Here is a 26,492-nt window from a genome sequence, read left to right as displayed (position 1 = left end):
ATCTATGGTTTTTGACTTTTTAACCAATTTGCCAGTCTGTGTCTTTTGATTGGTACCTTTTGCCCATTTACATTTAAGGTTAATATTGTTATGTGTGAATTTGATCCTACCATTTAGATACTACCTAGTTGTTCTATCCATTAGTTGACATGGTTTCTTCATTGTGTCAATGTTTTTTACCATTTGGTACATGTTTGGAGTGGCTGCTACTTGTTGTTCCTTCCTATGTTTAGTGCTTCTTTCAGGAGCTCTTGTAAGGCAGGCTTGGTGGTGACAAAATCTCTAAGCAATTGCTTGTTCATAAAGGATTTTATTTCTCCTCTGCTTATGAAGCTTAGTTTGGCTGGATATGAAATTCTAGGTTGAAAGTTCTTTTCTTTAAGGATGTTGAATATTTGCCCCCACTCTCTTCTGGCTTGTAGGGTTTCTGCTGAGAGATCCACTGTGAGTCTGATAGGCTTCCCTTTGTGAGTAAGCTGACCTTTCTCTCTGGCTGCCCTTAGCAGTTTTTCCTTCATTTCAACCCTGGTCAATCTGACAATTATGTGCCTTGGGGTCACTCTTCTTGAGGAATATCTTTGTAGTGTTCTTTGTATTTCCTGGACTTGAATATTGGCCTGCCTTGCTAGGTTGGAGAAGTTCTCCTGGATAACATCCTGAAGAGTGTTTTCCAGCTTGGATTCATTCTCTCCATCACATTCAGGTACAACTATCAAATGTGGATTAGATCCTTTCACATAATCCCATATTTCTTGGAGGCTTTGTTCATTTCTTTTCACTCTTTTTTCTCTATTCTTGCCTTCTCTTTTTCATTGGGTTGATCTTCAGTCTCTAATATCCTTTCTTCTTCTTGGTCGATTCAGCTACTGAAACTTGTGTATGCCTCACGAAGTTCTCGTGTTGTGTTTTTCAGCTCCATTGGGTCATTTATACTCTTTTCTAAGCTATTTATTCTCATTAGCATTTTGTCAAACCTTTTTTCAAGGTTCTTAGTTTCTTTGCATTTGGTTAGAACATGTTCTTTTAGCTCAGAGAAGTTTGTTATTACCCACCTTCTGAAGCCTGCTTCTGTCAATTCATCAGGCTCATTCTCCATCCAGCTTTGTTCCTTAATGGTGATAAGTAGTGATCCCTTGAAGGAGTAGAGGGATTCTGGTTTGGGGTATTTTCATCCTTTTTGCACTGGTTTCTTTCCATCTTTGTGGGTTTATCTACCTGTGGTCTTTGTAGTTGGTGATTTGTGGATGGAGTCTCTGAGTGGATGTCCTTTTTGTTGATGTTGAAGTTATTTCTTTCGGTTTAGTTTTCCTTCTAACAGTCAGGCCCCTCTGCTGTAGGACTGCTGGAGGTCCACTCCAGACTCTGCTTGCCTGGGGATCACCTGCAGCAACTGCAGAACAGGAAGGGTTGCTGCCAGTTTCTTCTTCTGTTATCTGCATCCCAGAAGGATACTCGCCAGATGTCAGCCTGAGCTTTCCTTTATGAGGTGACTCTTTGGATATACAGGGATCAGGAAGATGCTTGAGGAAACAGTCTGTCCCATATAAGAGCTCAAGTTCTGAGCTGTGAGCTCTGTTGTTCTGTTCAGAGCTGCTGGGCAGGTATGTTTACAGCAGAATTCATAACTGCCTTTTTTCCCAGGTGCTCTGTCCTGGGAAGGTGGGACTTTATTTATAAGTTCCTGACATGCTGCTGCCTTTTTTCAGAACTGCCTTGCCCAGCAAGGGGGTAGCTTAGTCACAGTCTGCCAGCAGAGGCATTGCTGAGCTGCCATGGCCTCTGCCCAGCTGCTGTGTGATCTTCCTTGCAGTTTTGTTTATAGTGGTATAGTTAGAACTGCCTTGGTAATGGCAGACTGCCTCAGTAGTGGCGGACTGCCTCAGTAATGGCGGGTGCCCTTCTCCCAACAGAGCTGAACTATCCTGGGTCCAGCTGCACTTGCTGCAAAACTCTCAATCCAGAGCACTTCAGATTGCTGGTCTTTGTGGGGGTGGGACCCGCCAAGCCAGATCACCTGGCTCTCGTTTCAGTCCCCTTTTTTTAGTTGAATGGGCTGCTCTGTCTCCCAGGCATTCCAGGCACCAGTTGAAATGGCCACCCAGATTTGTGTGAGTTTTTGTGCTGAGACCCGCTGTGCTGGCTGAAACAGCCATGCTGGAAACTCATAGTGCTTTTCAGCCCAGGAATATCCTGGTCTGTGGGCAGTAATAACTAGTTTGGAATGTGGTGACACTCACCTTCTGTGTTGTTCTTGCTGGGAACTGCACTCCAGAGCTGTTCCTATTCAGCCATCTTGGGTCTGCTCCCAGGAAAACTTTTAAGAAGCACTTTTATTGCTCCTCATTGTATTCAAGCTTCAGAAGACTGTAATGGAGACTGGGCTCAAAATTGGGCTGCAATAATTCGTAGTTATATTGATTAAAGATGGTGAAACAAGTTGTCCTATGCTTACTTTGAGGGTAGGTCTACATACAAGCCTGTTTTCTTTCCTTCCTGCGTCATACCTAATTGTAAATTTTTTAAAGATTAAATGAATGAAAACACATTGTCTTTTTTTAAATTATAAGTAATGATAAGCCTGATGGATATTTCAACATTTATTCTATCCTAATTGTTCAACAGATGATTGCAGTATAAAATTACATATGCATTTTCTTCTTTTTTTTTTTTTTTTTGAGACGGAGTTTCGCTCTTGTATTATTTTTTTTTTTTTATTGCATTTTAGGTTTTGGGGTACATGTGATGAACATGCAAGATTGTTGCATAGGTACACACATGGCAGTGTGGTTTGCTGCCTTCCTTCCCCTCACCTGTATCTGTCATTTCTCCCCATGCTATCTCTTCCCACTTCCCCACCCCCTCACCCCTCCCCCATTTCCCCCCAACGGACCCCAGTGTGTAGTGCTCCCCTCCCTGTGTCCATATGTTCTCATTGTTGAACACCCGCCTATGAGTGAGAATATACGGTGTTTGATTTTCTGCTCTTGTGTCAGTTTGCTAAGAATGATGGTTTCCAGGTTCATCCATGTCCCTACAAAGGACGTGAACTCATCGTTTTTGATGGCTGCGTAATATTCCATGGTGTATATGTACCACATTTTCCCTATCCAGTCTATCATCGTTGGGCATTTGGGTTGGTTCCAGGTCTTTGCTATTGTAAACAGTGCTGCAATGAACATTCGTGTGCACGTGTCCTTGTAGTAGAATGATTTATAATCCTTTGGATATATACCCAGTAATGGGATTGCTGGGTCAAATGGGATTTCTATTTTTAGGTCCTTGAGGAATCGCCACACTGTCTTCCACAATGGTTGAATTAATTTACATTCCCACCAACAGTGTAAAAGTGTTCCTATTTCTCCACATCCTCTCCAGCATCTGTTGTTTCCCGATTTTTTAATGATCGCCATTCTAACTGGTGTGAGATGGTATCTCAATGTGGTTTTGATTTGCATTTCTCTGATGACCAGTGATGATGAGCATTTTTTCATATGTTTGTCGGTCTCCTGTATGTCTTCTTTTGTAAAGTATCTGTTCATATCCTTCGCCCATTTTTGAATGGGCTTGTTTGTTTTTTTCTTGTAGATCTGCTTTAGTTCTTTGTAAATTCTGGATATCAGCCCCTTGTCAGATGGGTAGGCTGCAAAAATTTTTTCCCATTCTGTTGGTTGCCGATTCACTCTACTGACTGTTTCTTTTGCCGTGCAGAAGCTGTGGAGTTTGATTAGGTCCCATTTGTCTATTTTGGCTTTTGTTGCCATTGCTTTTGGCGTTTTGGTCATGAAGTCCTTGCCTACACCTATGTCCTGAATGGTTTTGCCTAGATTTTCTTCTAAGGTTTTTATGGTTTTAGGTCTGATGTTTAAGTCTTTAATCCATCTGGAGTTAATTTTGGTGTAAGGTGTCAGGAAGGGGTCCTGTTTCTGCTTTCTGCACATGGCTAGCCAGTTTTCCCAACACCATTTATTAAACAGGGAGTCCTTTCCCCATTGCTTGTTTTTGTCAGGTTTGTCGAAGATCAGATGGTTGTGGGTATGCTGTATTTCCTCTGAGGCCTCTGTTCTGTTCCATTGGTCTATATCTCTGTTTTGGTACCAGTACCATGCTGTTTTGATTACTGTAGCCTTGTAGTATAGTTTGAAGTCCGGTAGTGTGATGCCTCCTGCTTTGTTCTTTTTGCTTAGAATTGACTTGGCTATGCGGGCTCTCTTTTGGTTCCATATGAAGTTTAAGGTGTTTTTTTCCAGTTCTGTGAAGAAGGTCATTTGTAGCTTGATGGGAATAGCGTTGAATCTGTAAATTACTTTGGGCAGTATGGCCATTTTCACGATGTTGATTCTTCCTAACCATGAACATGGAATGTTTCTCCATCTGTTTGTATCCTCTCTTATTTCGTTGAGCAACGGCTTGTAGTTCTCCTTGAAGAGGTCCTTTACGTTCCTTGTTAGTTGTATTCCTAGGTACTTTATTCTCTTTGTAGCAATTGTGAATGGCAGTTCGTTCTTGATTTGGCTCTCTTGAAGTCTATTACTGGTGTATAGGAATGCTTGTGATTTTTGCACGTTGATTTTGTATCCTGAGACTTTGCTGAAGTTGTTTATCAGTTTCAGGAGATTTTGGGCTGAGATGATGGGGTCTTCCAGATATACAATCATGTCATCTGCAAATAGAGACAATTTGATTTCCTCCTTTCCAATTTGGATACCCTTTATTTCTTTTTCTTGCCTGATTGCTCTGGCTAGAACTTCCAGTACTATATTGAATAGGAGTGGTGAGAGAGGGCATCCTTGTCTAGTGCCAGATTTCAAAGGGAATGCTTCCAGTTTTTGCCCATTCAGTATGATATTGGCTGTTGGTTTGTCGTAAATAGCTTTTATTGTTTTGAGATACGTTCCATCAATACCTAGTTTATTGAGGGTTTTTAGCATAAAGGTTGTTGAATTTTGTCGAAAGCCTTCTCTGCATCAATTGAGATAATCATGTGGTTTTTGTCTTTGGTTCTGTTTATGTGGTGAATTACGTTTATGGACTTGCGTATGTTGAACCAGCCTTGCATCCCCAGGATGAATCCCACTTGATCATGGTGGATGAGTTTTTGATATGCTGTTGCAATCGGTTTGCCAGTATTTTATTGAAGATTTTTGCATCTATGTTCATCATGGATATTGGCCTGAAATTTTCTTTTCTTGTTGAGGCTCTGCCGGGTTTTGGTATCAGGATGATGTTTGTCTTGTAAAATGATTTGGGAAGGATTCCCTCTTTTTGGATTGTCTGGAATAGCTTCAGAAGGAATGGTATCAGCTCCTCTTTGTATGTCTGGTAGAATTCAGCTGTGAACCCATCTGGACCTGGGCTTTTTTTGGGTGGTAGGCTCTTTATTGCTGCCTCGACTTCAGACCATGTTATTGGTCTATTCAGGGTTTCGGCTTCTTCCATGTTTAGGCTTGGGAGGATGCAGGTGTCCAGGAATTTATCCATTTCTTCCAGGTTTACTAGTTTATGTGCATAGAGTTGTTTGTAATAATCTCTGATGATGGTCTGGATTTCTGTGGAATCCGTGGTGATATCCCCTTTATCGTTTTTTATTGCATCAATTTGGTTATTCTCTCTTTTCTTTTTTATTAATCTGGCTAGTGGTCTGTCTATTTTGTTGATCTTTTCAAAAAACCAGCTCCTGGATTTATTGATTTTTTGAAGAGTTTTTTGTGTCTCTATTTCCTTCAGTTCTGCTCTGATCTTAGTTATTTCCTGTCTTCTGCTAGGTTTTGAGTTTTTTTGATCTTGCTCCTCTAGCTCTTTCAATTTTGATGATAGGGTGTCAATTTTAGATCTCTCCTTTCTTCTCATGTGGGCACTCATTGCTATATATTTTCCTCTAGAGACTGCTCTAAATGTGTCCCAGAGATTCTGGTATGTTCTGTCTTCGTTCTCATTGGTTTCGAAGAACATCTTTATTTCTGCCTTCATTTCATTGTTTATCCAGTCAACATTCAAGAGCAAGTTATTCAGTTTCCATGAAGCTGTGCGGTTCTGAGTTAGTTTCTGCATTCTGTGTTCTAACTCGATTGCACTGTGGTCTGAGAGACTGTTTGTTATGATTTCTGTTCTTTTGCATTTGCTGAGGAGTGATTTATTGCCAATTATGTGGTCAATTTTAGAGTAGGTTTGATGTGGTGCTGAGAAGAATGTATATTCTGTAGATTTGGGGTGGAGAGTTCTGTAAATGTCTATTAGGTTTGCTTGTTCCAGGTCTGTATTCAGGTCCTGGATATCCTTGTTGATTTTCTGTCTGGTTGATCTAATATTGACAATGGGGTGTTAAAGTCTCCCACTATTATTGTGTGGGAGTCTAAGTCTCTTTGTAAGTCATTAAGAACTTGCCTTATGTATCTGGGTGCTCCTGTATTGGGTGCGTATATATTTAGGATCGTTAGCTCTTCTTGTTGCAGTGATCCTTTTACCATTATGTAATGTCCTTCTTTGTCTCTTTTGATCTTTGTTGCTTTAAAGTCTATTTTATCAGAGATGAGAATTGCAACTCCTGCCTTTTTTTGCTCTCCATTTGCTTGGTAGATCTTCCTCCATCCCTTTATTTTGAGCCTTTGTGTATCCTTGCATGTAAGATGGGTTTCCTGGATACAGCACACTGATGGGTTTTGGCTTTTTATCCAATTTGCCAGTCTGTGTCTTTTGACTGGGGCATTTAGTCCATTGACATTTAGGGATAGTATTGTTATGTGTGAATTTGATACTGTCATTTTGATGCTACCTGGCTGTTTTGTTGGTTAGTTGATGCAGATTCTTGATTGTGTTGATGCTCTTTTACCATTTGGTGTGTTTTTGGAGTGGCTGGTACTGGTTGTTCCTTTATATGTGTAGAGCCTCTTTCAGGAGTTCTTGTAGGGCAGGTTTGGTGGTGATGAAATCTCTGAGTGCTTGCTTGTTCACAAAGGATTTTATTTTTCCTTCACTTATGAAGCTTAGTTTGGCTGGATAGGAGATTCTGGGTTGAAAGTTCTTTTCTTTAAGGATGTTGAATATTGGCCCCCAATCTTTTCTGGCTTGTAGGGTTTCTGCTGAGAGATCTGCTGTGAGTCTAATGGGCTTCCCTTTGTGGGTAACCCGACCTTTCTCTCTGGCTGCCCTTAGCATTTTCTCTTTCATTTCAACCCTGGTGAATCTGACGATTATGTGCCTTGGGGTTGCTCTTCTTGAGGAATATCTTTGTGGTGTTCTCTGTATTTCCTGGATTTGAATATTGGTCTGCCTTGGTAGGTTGGGGAAGTTTTCCTGGATAATATCCTGAAGAGTATTTTCCAGCTTGGATTCATTCTGTTCATCACATTCAGGTACACCTATCAGACATAGATTAGGTCTTTTCACAAAGTCCCACATTTCTTGAAGATTTTGTTCATTCCTTTTTGTGCTTTTTTCTCTGTTCTTGCCTTCTCTTTTTATTTCATTGAGTTGATCTTCGACCTCTGATATCCTTTCTTCTGCTTGGTCAATTCGGCTGTTGAAGCTTGTGCACGCTTCACGAAGTTCTCGTGTTGCATTTTTCAGCTCCATCAATTCACTTATACTCCTCTCTATGCTGTCCATTCTCGCCAGCAGTTCGTCCAAACTTTTCTCAAGGTTCCTCTTTTCTTTGCGTTCGGTTAGAACATGTTCTTTTAGCTCACTGTAGTTTCTTACTACCCACCTCCTGAAGTCTGATTCTGTCATTTCATCACCCTCCTTCTCCATCCAGTCTGGTTCCCTTGCTGGTGAGGAGTTGTGATCCCTTTTAGGAGGAGAGGTGTTCTGGTTTCGGGAGTTTTCATCCTTTTTGCGCTGGTTTCTTCCCATTTTTGTGGGTTTATCCACATGTTGTCTGTCTCTGTCCCAGGGAGTTGGATCTTTATGAGTTTCCGTTGCACTACTGCCTTTTTTGATTTTGATTTTTCTTTCAGGTCTGACCCGCCCAGCTAGCAGCACGCCTAGCCACTGCCTGCCCGCAGGGGTTTTGCTGAGCTGCTATGGGCTCCGCCCAGCTGCCCTGAGCGCTTCCCTGTAGTCCTTTTTATATGGGCGTAGTTAGAACTGTCTCGGCAATGGTGGCCCCGCCTCTGTTATGGCGGACTCTCTCTGTTGTGGCAGGTTGCCTTGGCAACGGCGGGTTACCTCGGCAACGGCAGCTTGCCTCCATAGAGGTGGAGAGTCTCAGTAATGGCGGAAGCCCCTCCCCCGCCGAGCGGACCTTCCCGGTTCAGCTGTGCTTGGTTTGAAGGGCTCAACCCAGACGGTTTCCAATTACTGTTTTTGTTTTCGTTGTTGTTGGGGGTGGAGGGGTGGGACCAACCGAGCCTGATCACCTGGCTCCCTGACTCAGAGTCTTTTCTTTTAAGTTGAATGACCCCGCGTTCCGGTCGCTTGTTGAAAAGGCGCCGGGATCTCCGTGCTGCGACTCACGGAGTCGGCTCGAACTGCGGCGCGGGCTCCTGGCGGATTTTTTGCCTAGGAATCTCCTGGCCTGACTCGCTATTTCAGATGAATGGGCAACTCTGCCGTCTCAGGGCTCTGCTCGCCAGCTAAGAGGGCTCCCAGCCCAGTGGCTTTTGTACGGAGAACCGCAGCAACAGGGCGTGGTCACAGCAGCCGCGCGGGCGGAATCAGCCCCGCAGGGGCCAAAACAGTCGCACCGGCTGGGACTGCGACGCTGGTGACCCCTCTGCCTGGGTATCTCCTGGTCTGTGGGCAATAAGAGTTCGTCTGGAAATGCGGCGTCCACTCACCCTCTGCACTTTCACTGGGAGTTGAAGTCCTGCGCTGTTCTTAGGCGGCCATCTTCCCAGCATTCCCCTCGCTCTTGTATTCTTAATGTTACCAAAACAGCAATCAGATGACCAGAACCAGTGGTTTAAGAGGAATTTGATATTCTTCCATGATGCTGTTTTCAAGATAAAAATATTTTTCATAATATTTTAAGATACATCTTATCAAAAAATAGAATTTTCTTTAGCATAAGCTTTTATAATTTCCATTCTCAAAAACTCTTAAAATTTTCCTAAAATTTATGTTTAATGAAAGTTCTCTATGCTATATTTTACCTATAACAGATTTTTAAGTGAGTAGTAATGTGCAGATGACATATTTTAATAGTGTATTGCTCTCTCTAATACAATTAGCAATAAATAAGAATAAGTTAAATTTGTTTAAAGCCCCAGCATTGTTACAAAGATTACATTAAAGATGTGGCCTTTCCACTCAAACCTTCAAGGTAGCTACTATTAAATTGAGAAAAAAGGACATGGGGGCAAGGAAGCAAATAAATAAGTGGGACTTGAGAAGGACATCCAGCCAAACTTTGGATATATTTACCAGCATGGGGAACTGACTGGAAGCCAACAGGTTAGAAACTTCCTAAGTTTCTGAGTAAATTGTACACCAAACAAACATGATCCCAACCCGAAAAAGCCTTTGACTATTTGAGCATTAAAGCAATCCTCAGAACCCCACACTTACATAAACAGGAAGGCCCTCAAGAATACACTCCCAAAGGGCCTCTTCGGATGTGGCCATGGAGGACAGGACATGAAGATCCTCCCAGCGGATGGACCATGGGCTGTAGGCTAGGGAGTCCATCCCAGAAAGCAGAATCAGAACCTAATCAAGGAACTTCCCCACTCACAGGATAGGCTGCCTTCATAACACTTGCTCGATAGGATTCCAAATTTTCCAGCAACCAGTAATTACTGAGTGTCTTCCATTCTTCTCTTTTCTAAAGGATAGTTTTGGCCTGGCATGGTGGCTCACTTCTGTAGTCCCAGCATTTTGGGAGACTGAAGTGGGAGGATCACTTGAACCCAGGAGTTCAAGACCAGCCTGGCAACATAGTAAGACCCCATCTCTACAAAAATTAGAAAAAAATTTAGCCAGCATGGTGGTGCATGCCTATAGTCCCAACAACTAGGGAGGCTGAAGTGGAAGGATGGCTTGAGGCCGGGAGGTGAAGACTGCTGCAATGAGCCATGATTGTGCCACTACACTGCAGCCCGGGCTACAGGACAATACCCTGTCTTAAAAGTAAAAATAGAAAATAATTTTTACAATAGTCCTCCTGCCCCTGCTCCACCACTGTATATTGAGAGAGGAAGGGATGAACAGCCTGTCTTTTTACTCACAGTCTGCCACCAGAAGCCCCATCCAGACACCATGGAGAAGACTGAGCATCACATGCAGACCCTGGACTTTGTGCTGCGGCTGCTGCTGTGCTGACTTCACGAGTTTTGGGGTTTCCTCTCTGGGTCTTGGGTTTGCCTCCCTGCGGAAAGTGCGAGTGTGTTCTGTGTAAGAGAGGAAGAACAGATCATTTGTGACCAGAAGGAAAGACTGTGGAGGACACTAGTTAGCTAGTCTCCAAAAACCACTTCCTTTTCTCCTGGGCACACTACTACACTATGCTCCCCAGGCTTCTTTACAGCTGCCATGCCATGTGTCTCTGCTCTGACCAATGAAATGTGGGCACCAGGCCTGGTAACTTTAGCCTCTGACTCATGACCTTCTGTGCCCTTTCTCTTCCAATGGCTACACTGGAGATGCCTAGTACAATCTTGGGAGTGGCGGTGTGAAGATGGTGGATCCAAACATGGAGAAGCCTGGGTCCCTGAGGGTGGAGAAAGGTCACCCTCTAGAAGTGACTGCATTTGACTACTATCTGAGCAAAAAATAAATACGCTTTACCCATATTAAATTCCAGAGATTTGGGAGTTTATTGCTAGGTTACCCTAATCTATATACAAGCAGAAGGAAAAGCACAGGCAAAGACGGGACTGAAATTCATGATGTAGCCTGAGGAGAGTGAGGGGTTCTCTAGACATGAGGGACAGAGTGACAGAAGATGAGATCGAAGGATTCTTTTGGGAAAATTGCAGCAGGTCTTGAATGTCATGCAAAGATTTGGACTTTATTCCACAGAAAATGGGAACTACAGGCAGGGTGCGGTCGGTTGCTCAAGCCAGTAATCCCAGCACTTTGGAAGGCCAAGGCAGGTGGATCACAAGGTCAAGAGATTGAGACCATCCTGGTCAACATGGTGAAACCCCGTCTCTACTAAAAATACAAAACATTAGCTGGGCATGGTGCCATGTGCCTGTAATCCCAGCTACTCAGGAGGCTGAGGCAGAAGAATTGCCTGAACCCAGGAGGTGGAGGTTGCGGTGAGCCAAGATCGCACCTTTGCACTCCAGCCTGGGTAACGAGTGAAATTCCATCTCAAAAAAAAAAAAAAAAGAAAATGGGAACTATCAAAAAAAAATTTTTTCTTCAATTGAAAACTATAGTAAATGCTGTCAGTAATCTAGAGCAATTCTAAAGCAATTAAGAATCCAAATCTTTCACACGCTATTGCCTCCCAAAATTGGTAACAAGAAAAATATAAACGCCAAGCTGACAACAGTGTTGCAATCTGTTAAAGCTGCAACTCGTATCAAAATGGGTCCTGCCAAATTCATTGAGAAATAAGTAACTATCAGAGAAAAACTCCTAACTTGTAAAATCTGCCTCTTCATGAAACTGTGTGGGGGGAGGTGTGTATGTGTGTGCATGTGTGTATGAGAGAGATTTATATTTTTCCAGGTAATAAATGGTATTCATGCAACTAAACAAAATTTGAAATGGGGCTTCAATTATGGCAGTATTTACCAAACTCCTTCTGCATGACAGGTGTTCTCATAGGTGCCTATGATAGAAAAATAAATGATTAACCAGGACTTCAAATCACTCCCAGATTAATGCAAGTGGTAGGCACATAAACAGGTTAACCAGAAGGGCACATGCTACTATAAAAAAATAGGACTCACTAGATCTATGGAGGTTAGGAGAGAATCAGAGGTAACTGAATTTTTTCAACCTGATCCTGAAGATCATTATTCATCAGACCCAACCTGTCTTTGCGGGCTGAAATTCCACTACTTTTCTTCACATGATTTCCTGCTCGTAGACCTATTCTGCACCTTTCCACTTCCATGCTTTGCCCTCTGCCTTAAATTCTCTCCCTGACCTATCTCTAGCCCGTGTTTACAGTGCCACTAAGATTTCACTCAGGAAATCTTCCCTGGTTCCAGTGGGGTGTATCTTTTCCCTTCCTTAGAGTCTCCTCATCTCTTCCTGTCTTCCAGGAAGTGACCACTTCCTGCTTTACATCATAGCTATTTTCTGACTTGCTGGTCTTGTCTGAACTCTATGCTAAACCATAAGCCCCCTGAAGACCACGAGTGTTTCCATTCCTGTTTTATACTTCTGGTATCAAGTAGAGCAATTTGTAGGTAAGTAGTGAATGTTCAGTAAGTATTTTCTGAATCTTGGAATTAAAACTCAAAAGCCACTGGAGACACTGAATCTACACACAACACTTCAACCCTCTCCGTGGTCCAGATCTTCATTGCTGGGTGATATGTGATGTTTTCCTAGGGAAAGAAAAAGGGCAATTTTGTAAGAGAATTAAATGATGGTGCAAAGGAAAATAAAAATAGTGCTACACTCCTGGTTCCAGATAGCGTACAGCTGTATAACAAAAATGAAAACTTTCCAATAAACCAGTATCTTAGCTTATTGATTAAAAGAGATTGTAATCTCTAAGTCTTCCTTAGTGCAAAACAATCTTTTAGAAAAGAATCTCTATTCACAACATGTCAGCATTCTCTTCCAAAATCCAGCAGGAGAAAATGGACAGTTGCCTCCCTGTCTAATATCAACACCATTAACAAATAGTATTAACTTTCGGGCAGCTGCATGAGGAAGAAATATTGACTCTCTGTGATGTTCCCACATTGGTGTTTTAAGAGTGCTGGAAGCTAAAACATAGACAAGTCAGCATTACTCAGTATAAAATGGCCAAAGCCAAAAGGAGCAAAGATCAATGTTCATAAAACATTGAGGTAAACCAAATTTGTTTACTAAGATCTGGAATATAATAACGAAGGAGAAATACACTTGACGCTTAAATGAGGACTAATTTAGGGTAAATAAAAATACGTACAAATTTTGTCTCATTTGGGTAAACCTTAGATTTTAGTTAACTAAGACAAGAGCAAATCAGAATGAAAAGATAAATAAATCCATAATGTCTCCATAAAAATTTATTGAAAGTAGAGTTTGGGGGAAGTGATCCTGAATTGGTTAGGTTCTAGGGCCTACCAGCCACTGCAATTATTACAAGAAGATGTGGAAAAGCCAGAAAGGGTGGCTCATCCCTGTAATCCCAGCATTTTGGGAGGCTGAGGCAGGCAGATGACGAGGTCAGGAGTTCGAGACCAGCCTGGCCAGCATGGTGAAACCCCCTCTCTACTAAAAATAAAAAAATTAGCTGGGCATGGTGGTATATGCCTGTAATCCCAGCTATTCGGGAGACTGAAATAGGAGAATCACTTGAACCCGGGAGGCGGAGGTTGCAGTGAGCCAAAATCGCACCATTGTACTCCAGCCTGGCAACATAATGAGACTCTATCTCCAAAAAAAAAAGACCTGGAAATACATACACACATATGAAGCCTTGTCTATGGATTGTACAAATGATATGCCTAACTCATACGTACTACCATTTGACATGAACACGTGGATACTTTACTGATGAGTAACAGAATGTCAGCAGGTTAAGGAATCCAGGCAGGCTAATCTCCCAGAGACACACTCCGTGATAAAAGCTGTCAGAGGGAGGGAGGGAGCTCCACTTTCCAGGGAGGGGCACATAATCAATGGCAGGGATTACGGTAGGAGCATGGACTTTCAAAGGCCCTGAGTAGAAGAGAGAGGGGTAGAGCCAGTAAGACAGCCAAGACAGCCTAAGGCTGCGTGGGAAGCAATGGAACCTCTCAGGGCTTCAGGAAAATTTCCACAATCATAAAATTCTGTATATGGTGAAAATGTTTGTGGAAAATGGTTAAAAGGCTGAGCTTCTGGATTTGACACAGGGATCCTCCCACACAGCAAAAAATAAAAATAAAATAAAAGTGTGAATAAAGCAAAATATAGGAATTAGAGTGGGAAACTCAAAAAAACACAAACAGCACTTTGCCTGTTAGTGTTATAGGCGCTGGAAATGGAGTTCAAGCCAAATGTCACCTGAGGGCAATAGCGACCTTGAGTCATACCTTAGTTCTTACGGTGTTGTTGTTTTTGTTTTTGAGACAGGGTCTCCCTCTGTCACCAAGGCTGGAGTACAGTGATGTCATCTCAGCTCACTGTAGCCTCAACCTCCCAGGGTCAAACAGTCCTCCTACCTCTCAGCCTCTCAAGTAGCTGAGACTACAGGCATGTGTCATACCTGGCTAATTTTTGTATTTTTGTAGAGATGGGGTCTCACTATATGGCCCAGGCTGGTCTCAAACACCTGGACTCAAGGGATCCACCCACCTCAACCTCCCAAAGTGCTGGGATTATAGGTGTGAGTCACCACACCTGGCTGTTGTTTAAGAGACAGGATCTCACTCTGTGGAGATCCTCCTGCCTCAGCCTCCTGAGTCGCTGGGACTACAGACGCAGGCCACCACACCTGGCTAATTATTTTTTTAATTTTTGCAGAGATAGGGTCTTGCTATGTGGCCCAGGCTGGTCTTAATCTGGCCTCAAGCAAACCTCCCCCCTCAGCCCACCCAGTGGCTGGGGTTACAGGCATGAGCCACAACACCCAGTCTTAGCTTCTTAAATAAATTCATTGTTAAATGTTCCTGAAATCTTGGAAGCTTGTTTCCACTATTGTTTTCTCAGTTGATGAAATCATTTTTTAATGGTTTATATATTAAAACATTTTCATATTGTAAGTGTTAGAAACGGCCAGGCACAGTGGCTCACACCTATAATCCCAGCACTTTGGGGAGCCGAGGCAAATTGATCACCTGAGGTCAGGAATTTGACATCAGCCTGGCCAACAAAGCGAAAGCCCATCCCTATTAAAAATACAAAAAATTAGCTGGGCATGGTGGTGTGTGCCTGTAATCCCAGCTACTTGGGAGGGTAAGGCAGGAGAATTGCTTGAGCCCAGGAGGCAGAGGTTGCATTGAGCTGAGATCACACCATTGCACTCCAGCCTAGGTGACAGTGAGACTCTGATTCAAAATAAAAAAGAAAGAGTCAATAATCATTATCTTCAGAGTATTAGCATGTTATGGTTAATGTCAAGAACACAAAATCGTTAGCCTCATCAGAGGGAAGGCTGAGCTGAGTCCACTGCAGGCCATGGTCCTTAAGGAGAGCATCCCCTGACTACATCCCGACCCATGTACTATTGAGGGACAAGAATGCTGATTACAAGGAAGGCCCAGAATGGGTATAAATGATCAGAGCCTTCATCAAAATGAATGCTTTTCTTTTCTTGCTATACCTAATTTAATCCCACAACCACCCTAGTATCTCAATAACTATGATGAAGAAACTGAGGCACAAAACTGATGAATTATAAATGCAAATGTTACATACATAACATTTTTAAATGAACCTTTCTCTCAACTCATTCTTTTTCTTATAGTAACTTTACTAGTCTGGAATTCAATAGAAGTGCTTTATAGCTCCAAATTCTTAAGAACCTACAATTCCCTTTATAGCAATTAGGGATGTTATTTACATCCGTATCTCTTATTTTCAAACTAAGTAATTGAGAGTCAACATTTAAAGTCTAATTTAAATGTAGACTTTCAATTACTACGTCCTCAGGGAATGCTCCAACTTACCAAGACATAGATGTGACACTAATTCTTTCACAGTTAATCTTTCTGATAAAATATCTTACTTAAGTTTATTGTTTTTCACATTTACCATATCGACAAAGACAAGAGAAAAGGCCTGGGTGAGGGAAATGAGTGCGGAGGAGGCAGAAAGGACAACCTAAAACAAGTGGCGATGATGATTAACAAAATTACATGCAGCAGTAAATAAAATACCTGGTGAAAAAAAGAAATCAAACTTCAGAGTTGTGAGAGTGATGTCTAAAACAAACAACCATAGCCCACATTCAGAGCTAAGGGTCAGAATTAAGTCTAACCCTGAGTTAGGTTTCCCCCAAGAGAAGGGATCACACATTTACGACGCCAACATGAGGTGTAATGCAAATCTACATAATAGGTGCTCATTAAATTGATTTGAAGCTGAAAAAAATGAATACTTTTATTAAAGTACTTTAGCAGAAGGGAATAGAAAGTAAAAGAAAGGCATGTAACGTCCAGGTGTGTGATGTGGCTTGGTTACAGGCCTGGTAAGCACAGAAGCTGAGATTCTTAAGATTTTCTCTTTGGATTATCAATTGGCAAGTTCTCAAACTCTGATAAGTTTCTTTAGTTCAAGAAATACTTAAATTCTTCCCGATGGCAATAGAATATATCAAAATTTGGGTATTTAAGAACCCCTACAACATACATCCCCCATTCATCTGGCTTTTCTTTTCCCTAAAAGCTGCATAACCTTTCTAGGTTAATTAGGAGAAAATAATATTCATTTCAAATTCTCCTTTTCTGATATTTCTTTCTACTACCTTCACATATTTGGGCTTTATCTTCAGCTTGAATAGTATTTTTTAAAACACACACTAGGATTTCTATTATTTTCAGTTCTGATTAGAAATGCAAGGTCAGCTTTATGTATAGCATTATGGAAATTCTGATGCAATCAGATGCTGGACACTCTTCAAAGCCACAAGAATTCCCACATAGATATATTTATGGCAATACAAAAATCTTTCCACTTCATACAGTACATCTGGGAAGAAACCCAAAAATTTCGTAATCAATACAGGTACAGCATCAACTAAATAAAGCTTCATCTCAAAGCTTTTAGAGCAAAAGCAGAATCACTGGCCCAGGACACAGGGTCCAGAACTTTGCATCTGGAAAAAGTGCCTTGAGATTCTTCAATTCCCACTATTCTTTTTGAAAGAATCATCAAAGTCAATTGTGTGGACACAGAATCAACTCACTAGGAGTAAATATAAAAAGGGAGACTTCATTAGGATTGAGATGTGGTCAGCGAAGAATGAAAACCGTTAGCCCCAGCCTTAGATGTCACCCAGTAATGTTTCCAAACACTCTTACTGATGAGTTATAAAATGACAGAAATTTAGAATTAGACAGGCATTAACATATCAGCTAGATTCTAGAGCAAAATACTGTATCAGATGCATGACTATCCATATTTTGTTAATTTTTTATGTTTAATGAAATATATTTATGGATAAGCAAAGAAAGTCTGAATTTAGCATTTGTTAAGTTGCTGGCAATTTTACATACAACTGCAATTTTAAAATTACTTGCAAAAACCAAGGAGGTACAGTATGATATTTAGGAAAATAGTTATTTGGGAAATTCCGATATATGTTTTTTAAATTTTTAAGCACCTGTTTTGAAACTGATTTTAGACAACACTGAAAAAAGGCAAGGTTAACAATCAGAAAAAAACTGAAAAATATCACACGTATATTACTTCTCCGTCAAAGGGTGAAAATCATGGTCACAAGCATGTATCCCTGATGGTTCTAGTGAGATCTCTGTCCCACTGGCCAGGTCAACTGTTTGAGTCTTAAAGTTCAACTAAAGCAGACAAGAGGCAGGAATTTTATTCTGACATTCCTCTATGGCTTTACAACAGCTAGATTTCACAGTGTGACATCTTTCTCCCCAAAGTCTAAGACTTTTTAAATAATGAGATCATAGATGCTATTTTCCCAAACTTGTTACCACTAGTCAGTCACTTGGTTCAATTATTGAGTCCTTTCATCTAAGACAGGACAGAATAAGCCCTGATGAGATTTCTGGAGAGTAATGTGCAGTCTAGCTGGGAGAACTGCTTAAAAAATTATGTCTTCCTTTAGCTCTGAAAATATATCATGTCTCTGAGATAAAGCAAAGCCTGAAATGAAACACAACTGTCATCCACATAACCTTGATTTTCTGGGATAGTCCAATTTTGTGTATTTGAATATAGTATTGTGTCTAATAATAGAAGTGTGATTAAAGAAATTATAAAATATCAGACAATGGGCAACCATACACCATGTAAAAGATGTTGTGGGAGAATATAAAATTGAAACTGTCTGTAATATATGGTAGATTAGAAGACAAGATACAAAACACTATTAGAGTACAATCCTGATTTTGTAGGGATAAAAGGCAGGGAGAAGACAGATATTCCAAAATAATAATTGTAATTACATTTGGGTGATGAAATTATATAATTTTACTTTTACTTTGAACCTTGCCATATTTTCAGGTTTTCTATAAGAATATTATTTTATTAAATCAATTTAAAATAATTGTATAAAGAAAATAGTTACTATCATCCAGTCAGCAAAAGATATCCTGAAAAAGTAAAAGTTGCAGTATTTTCTGCAATCTTCAGTATAAGCACCTTTTTTATGGCCTTTGAACTTCCTCTTGCCTCCCTTTTCTAGTCAGATCTGTATTATTTTATATTGCTGCATAACAATTTACTCCCAAAACTTAGCAGCTTAAAACAGCACACATTTACTATCTCAGTTTTGCTGGGAAATGATTCTGGCCACAGCTTCTCTGGGTCCTCTGTGTTGGACACAGAGACAATGGACTCTGTTGGACAAAGTAGTCTCTGTCAAGGTGTTGATGTGGGGTCTGCAGTCTCATCTGAAGTTCTGACTGAGGAAGGAGCAACTTCCCAAGTTCACTCAGTGATTGTCCATAGCAGTCAGTTATTCACAGGCTGTTGGAGAAAGGACCTGTTACTTGCTAGCTAGTGGCCAGAGGTTGCCTTCATTTACTTAACAGTGCACCTCTTCCACTTGGCAGCTTGCTCCATCAAAGCATGCAAGCTGAAAAGACAACAGGTAGAATCTGCTAGCAAGATGGAAGGCACTATATTTTATAACCTAATCACAGAAGCAACACTCCACCACCTTCACCATATTCTTTTGGCTAGACACAAGTCATTAAGTTCAGCTTGCAATCAAGGATAGAATATTACATAAGGGCATGAATACCAGGAAATAAGGACCATCTTTGAAGTCTGCCTACCACTTCGTGCTTTCCAGTTAGTCCTTTTTTCCATGTCTCTGATATACCTTAGAGTCAGTCCTCCTCTTTTATACCCTCAATTTCCCTTCCTTCATAGTCTATAAATTTATTTATTTATTTGTTTACTTATTTATTTATTTTTGAGATGGAGTTTCGCTCTTGTTACCCAGGCTGGAGTGCAATGGCGCAATCTCGGCTCACCACAACCTCCGCCTCCTGGGTTCAGACAATTCTCCTGCCTCAGCCTCCTGAGTAGCTGGGATTACAGGCACACACCACCAGGCCCAGCTAATTGTTTGTATTTTTATTAGAGACGAGGTTTCACCATGTTGACCAGGATAGTCTCGATCTCTTGACCTCATTATCCACCCACCTCGGCCTCCCAAAGTGCTGGGATTACAGGCTTGAGCCACTGTGCCTGGCTAATTTTTTTTTTTTTTTTTTTGAGATGGAGTTTCGCTCTTGTTACCCAGGCTGGAGTGCAATGGCGCGATCTCGGCTCACCGCAACCTCCGCCTCCTGGGCTCAGGCAATTCTCCTGTCTCAGCCTCCTAAGTAGCTGGGATTACAGGCACGCGCCACCAAGCCCAGCTAGTTTTTTTGTATTTTTAGGAGAGACGGGGTTTCACCATGTTGACCAGGATGGTCTCGATCTCTCGACCTCGTGATCCACCCGCCTCAGCCTCCCAAAGTGCTGGGATTACAGGCTTGAGCCACCGCGCCCGGCCTAATTTTTTTTTTAAATACAATAAAAATCAAGTGTTCTGCTTTATACTTTAAAGCTTTGGTTAAAATAAATCATTCAAAAATCATCTTTTTATGATAAATTGATGGATTTGGGGGATTGTATATGTCTTTGAGGACTCTTATATCCCTTTAATGGGAAAATAAAAATCCTTCATGTCATTTGTAATACCAACAAGCTATTTTTAAAAACCTAAATTTTCAGTGACTTATGATACAGAGCCAGATACAAGGGCAGAACAGAAGGCTCTACTGATTATGCCCCTCACTGCCCACAAGGACACCAAGTTAACAACTGTCTACACAGAAACAACACCTACTGGCTGAGTGCAGTGGCTCACGCCCGTCATCCCAGCAATTTGGGAGGCTGAGGCAGGTGGATCACTTGAGGTCAGGAGTTCAAGACAAGCCTGGCCAACATGGTGAAACCCTGTCTCTACTAAAGATACAAAAATTAGCCAGGTGTGGTGGTGGGCACCTGTAATCCCAGCTACTTGGGAGACTGAGGCAGGAGAATCACTTGAACCAGGGGCAAAGGTTGCAGTGAGCTGAGATCACAGCATACTGCACTCCAGCCTGGGCAACAGAACAATACTCTGTCTCAAAAAAAAAAAAAAAAAAAAAAAAAATCTGCATAGGTACCAAAAATCAGTTGAGCACTCATAGTACCTGGTTTTAACCTCATCTCGCTGAAAGAAGCACTACAGAGATAGAAAAAATAATCCTGAATCTCTCAGGCCACCACTCCATCCAAGGTGCAGGAGGAGGGGCATAGAGAAAATAGCAATTGTGAGGCATCATACTACATCAAGGACCTTGGGTGAGCCTCTCAGTCTTGCTGACTTCAGGTACCAGCATGGCCACAGCAGGGTAGAACACCAAGAAGGTTCTTGGGGTCTCTGATTCCAGGACTTGACTCTTGGAAGGAATTTCTGGACCTCCCCTGGAGGGGAGCCCACTGCTCTGAAGAATGAGTTCCAGGGTAGGCAGGATTCAGGACAAGCTGACTTAAGAGACCTTGGGCCTTAAGGAAATGTCTGTGATAATCTGACAGTACTCCTCATGTCCAGGGGTAGCAGTGGCTATGGAGTGAGGCTCCTCTGCCTTTAGAAAAGGGGAGGGAAGAGTGGAAAGGACTGTGTCTTTTGGTTAGAGTGCCAGCTCAGCCACAATACAATAGAACACCAGGTATACTTCTAAGGTTTTTAACTCTAGTTCCTGACTCCTGTATGGTACTTCTGGACCCACCCGGGGTTTAAGGGACCTCACCACCCAGAAGAGGGCACTGACCTAGCTGGCTTTGCTACCTGCTGATTGTAGAGCCCCCAGTCTTGAGCAAACATAGACAGTGGCAAGGCAGTGGTTACAGCAGACAGTGGACAAGAGCCAGTAAGGTGCTGACTTCAGGTCTGACCCAGCACAAAGCAGTAGTGGCCACAGGGATGCTTGTGTCACTTCACCCCCAGCTTTAGGTGGCTCAGAACAGAAAGACTCTGTATGTTTGGGAGAAAGGGAAGAGAACAAGCCTGGTAATCCAGAGAATTCTCCTGGATCTTGTCCAAGAGCATCAAGGCGGTACCTCTACGAGTCTGTAAGAACCACAGCATTACTGGGCTTGGTGTGGTCCCTAAAGCAGAAAGAGCTTAGATCATAACACTCAAGTCTTTTCAAATATCTGGAAATCCTTTCCAAGAAGGACGCTGCAAATGAGCCCAGACAATGAAGACTGTAAATCATAATACAGTCCTCAGATGGAGTAATATTCACTCATTAAAATCATGCTTTTTATTTAGAGAATATTTATTGGAACTGCCTTCTATATAGTTAAATGAAAAAAATCAGGATCTAAAATGATATGTAGAATGTGATTCTAATATGTTAAAATATATAAGTAAACAGATAGGAATAATACCAGAAGTATGCACACCAAAATATTAATAGCATTTATCTTTGGTTGTTAAAAATCTCAAGTGATTTTTCTTTCTCTTCACAATGCTTTCAGAATTTGAATACTTTATTAATACATTAAATTTTTCTCTCCTCTCAACAAAGCAATATCTGAAATATATTTATTACTGATATTGTCCCTGCTAAAAATACAAACGTTGGCCAGGCATGGTAGCATGTGCCTGTAATCCCAGCTACTCAGGAGGCTGAAGCAGGAAAATCACTTGAACCTGGGAGGCGGAGGTTGCAGTGAGCAAAGATAGCACCACTGCACTCCAGATTGAGTGACAGAGTGAGACTCCATCTCAAAAAAAACAAACAAACAAACAAAAGATACAAGAACCTTTAAACCTTTACCACAATGTGGCAAGAGGCATAGGCTTTGGAAACCCCAGACTTTTCCTAAAACTGAAAATGTTGTACATTTCAGCTTTAAAATGTTATACAACATTTTCTTGCCAAAATGAACTTCTAAGTGCAGGGCCTGTTCTGTAGTATGTTAAATGATAGAGCAATAACAATGATATTTTCACTTACACTGCTGCTTTTGTATCTTAGAGCCAAGAGATTTATAGTAACATGAATTTCTCAGTGTATAGGACATTTCAAACATGACATTATTTACAGTTTTTAAAACAAAAGTGAAAATACCCATTATGAGAATGGCTGAACTAGTGCCTCAACCGTCAAATAATCAGGGATAGAATTTCACTAATTAAGAGTCAGTGTCTAGAACCATTGAAGGAGAAAAAGCATTCAATTGGATCAGTTCTTAGAGTAAATAAAAGAAAATATCACTAACATTTACCATGGCTTCTGAAATCCAATTTGGAAAGTAAGTATGTAATTTATTGGGATTGGGGAGATACTTGAGTAGGGACAAGAAGAAAGAAAAAAAAAAGGCCTTTGCTCATCTAAGTCAGGTAAAAGCCTGTTAGTTCTTTAATACGATTTTTCTATATCCTTTGCATTAAGATACTCTGTGATAATGAAGTCAACCTAATAAAATTCTTTCAAGTAAAGGACTTTGTATTAGAACAAAGGATTTTTTTAAAAGAAAACTGGAACACTTCAATCAACCAATAAGACAACTATAATACAGCTGAAACAAAACAAAAACACAGCAGATGGTTGCCCACTGAGTCTCAAACTAAAAGTAGCCCTGATATGTGCCATATCACCAAAGAGAAATGCAGACAAAGTTGTGTGCCAACAAGATGCCACATGCCACACAACTCAGCAATTGATCTTTGTGGATTTTTTTATGTTTCCATAGGCTATTAGGGTACAGGTGGTATTTGGTCACATGAGTAAGTTTTTTAGTGGTGATTTATGAGATTTTGGTGCACTCATCACCTGAGCAGTATACACTGTACCTTATTTGTAGTCTTTTATCCCTCGCCCCACTCCTACTCATGCTCCCAAGTCCCCAAAGTCATTATATCATTCTTATGACTTTGTGTCCTCATAGCTTAGCTCCCACATATCAGTGAAAACATACAATGTTTGGTTTTCCATTCCTAAGTTACTTCACTTAGAATAATAGTCTCCAGTCACATCCAGGTTACTGTAAATGCCATTAATTAATTCCTTTTTATGGCTGAGTAATATTCCAGTGTGTGTGTGTGTGTGTGTGTGTGTGTGTGTGTATATATATATACCACAGTTTCTTTATCTACTCATTGATTGATGGGCATTTGGATTAGTTCCACAATTTTGCAACTGCAAATTGTTCTGCTATAAACATGCGTGTGCAAGTATCTTTTCATATAATGACTTATTTTCCTCTGGGTAAATACCCAGCAGTGGGATTGCTGGATCAAATGCCAATTCTACTTTTAGTTCCTTAAGGAATCTCCACACTGTTTTCCATACCTAGTTTACATTCCCACCAGCAGTGTTGACATGTTCCCTGATCACTGCATCCATGCCAACGTCTACAGTTTTTTTATTTTTTTATTATGGCCATTCTTGGAGGAGTAAGCTGGTATCACACTGTGGTTTTGATTTGCATTTCCCTGATCGTTAGTGATGTTGAGCATTTTTTCACATGTTTGTTGGCCATTTGTACATCTTCCTTTGAGAACTGTCTATTCATGTCTTCAGCCCACTTTTTGATGGGGATTGTTTGTTTTTTACTTATAATTTCAGTTTACTTATAATATTCAGATTCTGAATATTAGTCCTTTGTCAGATGTATAGATTATGAAGATTTTCTCCCACTCTGTGGGTTGTCTGTTTACTCCACTGACTGTTCTTTTTGCCATGCAAAAGCTTGTTAGTTTAATTAAGTCCCAACTATTTACCTTTGTTTTTATTGCATTTGCTTTTGGGTTCTTGGTCATGAAATCCTTGCCTAGGCCAATGTCTAAAAGGGTTTTTCCAAGGTTATCTGCTAGAATTTTTATAGTTTCAGGTCTTAGATTTAATTCCTTCCTCCATCTTGAGTTGATTTTTGTATAAGGTGAAAGTAAGGATCCAGTTTCATGCTTCTACATGTGGCTAGCCAATTATCCTAGCACCATTTGTTTGTTGAAAAGAGTGTCCTTTCCTCACTTTATGTTTTTGTTTGCTTTGTTGAAGATCAGTTGGCTGTAAGTATTTGGGTTTATTTCTAGGTTCTCTCTTCCATTCCATTGTCTATGTGCATTTTTTTTAATCACTTGAACCCCTCCGCCTCCTGGGTTCAAGTGATTCAAGCCTCCCAATTAGCTGGGATTATAGGCATGCACCACCACGCCCAGGTAATTTTTTGTATTTTTAGTAGAGACAGGGTTTCTCTATGTTGGTCAGGCTGGTCTCAAACTCCTGACCTCAGGTGATCTGCCTGCCTTGGCCTCCCAAAGTGCTGGGATCACAGGCGTGAGCCAGCACATGCAGTCTATGTGCCTATTTTTATATCAGTACCATGCTTCTATACACCAACAGCAACCAAGCGGAGAATCGAATCAAGAACTCGACCCCTTTACAATAGCTGCAAAAAAAAAAAAAAATACTTAGGAAGATACCTAACCAAGGAGGCAAAAGACCTCTACAAGGAAAACTACAAAACACTGCTGAAAGAAATCAATGACACAAACAAATGGAAACATACCCCATGCTCATTGACTGGTAGAAACAATATTGTGAAAGTGACACTGTCAAAAGCAATCTACAAACTCAATGCAACCCCCATCACAATATCATCATCATTCTTCACAGAATTAGAAAAAATTCTAAAATTCATATAAGCCAAAAAAAAGCCCACATAGCCAAAGCAAGACTAAGGAAAAAGAACAAATCTGGAGGCATCACACTACCTGGTTTCAAATTATACTATAAGCCTATAGTCACCAAAACAATTAATCCTTAAGGTTAACGTTTACTTCATGTCTTCAAGAACAGAATCCTCTAACATAGATGACATTGTCTTAAAGCAGTGGGGTCTGCTTGGGTGGTACTGTTTCATCCTGTGTCCAATTGTTATCTTCACCAACTTTCACATATGCCTCAACAAGAGATGAGAGCTATTTCTTATTCACTAACGTACAGATTTTATTTAAAAGGAGAAGCATAGCAGCATTAATAAAGAACAATAGTTTTACCAACCTATATAAATATGTTCTGGCTATTTGGTTACTAGCCATCATGCCAAAAAGAGAAAGTCTGGATGGATAGATTTTTACCAACTTGGAAAGTAAGTTTGGGTTGGTTGACTTAAATGCATACTACTGGTAATGGCAAAAAAAAAAAAAAAAAAAACATGGATTGATAATGCTCACCATCCAATCCAGTTGATAATGCTCACCATCCAATCCAGTCTCCTCATGTCATCCTGATAGTATCATGACCAAAAACCTAAAGCTTACCTTTCCCAGATTTCCTTGCAGCTATGCATTCTGGATATGATTAAAGTTCTGTCAATCAAATGCACTCAAGACTTGACTTCAGAACGGAGTTAATCTTGAGAAAAATCAGGTATGAGGCATTGCCTGCAGCAGTGCAGACAGGGCAGAACCGGAGTTGTCCCCAAGTTGGTACCACTTCAGCAGGAGCAGCTTCCTGAGCAGCGCGGCAGCTCCTTCAGTAGTCCACCTGGGCAGCAAGGCTTTGGGAATTTATCCTGGTGTCTGTCGTCTCAGCTTAGCGTCTTCTCTTGAGTCCTATGAATAATTATGGGGCTTGTTTAATAAACTATACTAAATCCCTTCCTGCTTAAAACAGGGCAGATTCTGTCCTCCGTCACTGAATCCTAATAGGATGGTTTATGTAAAATTCAGTATATAAGGCCCAGAAACAATGAGAGGTCCCAAGATCATGAAAAGAAGCATGGGCAACTGAATCACTAATCAATACCCTCAAGTCCAGATGTTTTCTCTGAGCTTTATAACTGGAGATGGCATATAAGAAGCTTACAGGGAATAGCAGGACATAAAAGCAAAGGGGAAGTTGAAAGGTATCAATGGCTTCTAGAGAGTTTCACATCAGTCTCACAAGGGCAACAAGACTGATGTCCAGAGTGGAGATCGTTTGTGGCTTCAAAGAGATGAGTCATAATTCTCCAGATCCATAGAAAATGAGGCACATAGATAGGCCCCTGTGATTGTCCGTAAGGAGAACATGATTTCTCATGGGCTACTAAAGTCCATTTCTGATGTTTGGTTGAGATATTTGGTTCCAAATAGGAGAAACATGCCATACCTAATAAAACACTGTGGACAGAGAAAACAAACAGTGGTGTAAAAATCAGCCACAAATCACTATGTTAATAAATCTAACAAAAATTTAATGTCTGACATTCACCACCTAATTGTC

General features: G+C 41.0%; 1 long non-coding RNA gene across 2 annotated transcripts; it reads right to left on the bottom strand.

Annotated features, from left to right (window-relative positions):
• Positions 1-8,684: 8,684 nt before the first annotated feature.
• On the bottom strand, positions 8,685-26,492 carry LOC141580280 (uncharacterized). Of its 2 annotated transcripts, XR_012512463.1 has the most exons (4): positions 25,547-26,492; positions 11,683-12,446; positions 10,164-10,325; positions 8,685-8,929 (listed from the first exon to the last, which is right to left on the bottom strand). It is a non-coding gene; the product is annotated as an uncharacterized LOC141580280 (long non-coding RNA). The 2 variants fall into 2 exon arrangements; XR_012512462.1 differs by lacking the exon at positions 25,547-26,492 and having other exon boundaries at positions 11,683-19,313.

This window comes from Saimiri boliviensis, chromosome 11, assembly GCF_048565385.1.
Source record: "Saimiri boliviensis isolate mSaiBol1 chromosome 11, mSaiBol1.pri, whole genome shotgun sequence".
Lineage (NCBI taxonomy): Eukaryota > Metazoa > Chordata > Mammalia > Primates > Cebidae > Saimiri > Saimiri boliviensis.
This window is presented reverse-complemented; position numbering and strand designations above follow the sequence as displayed.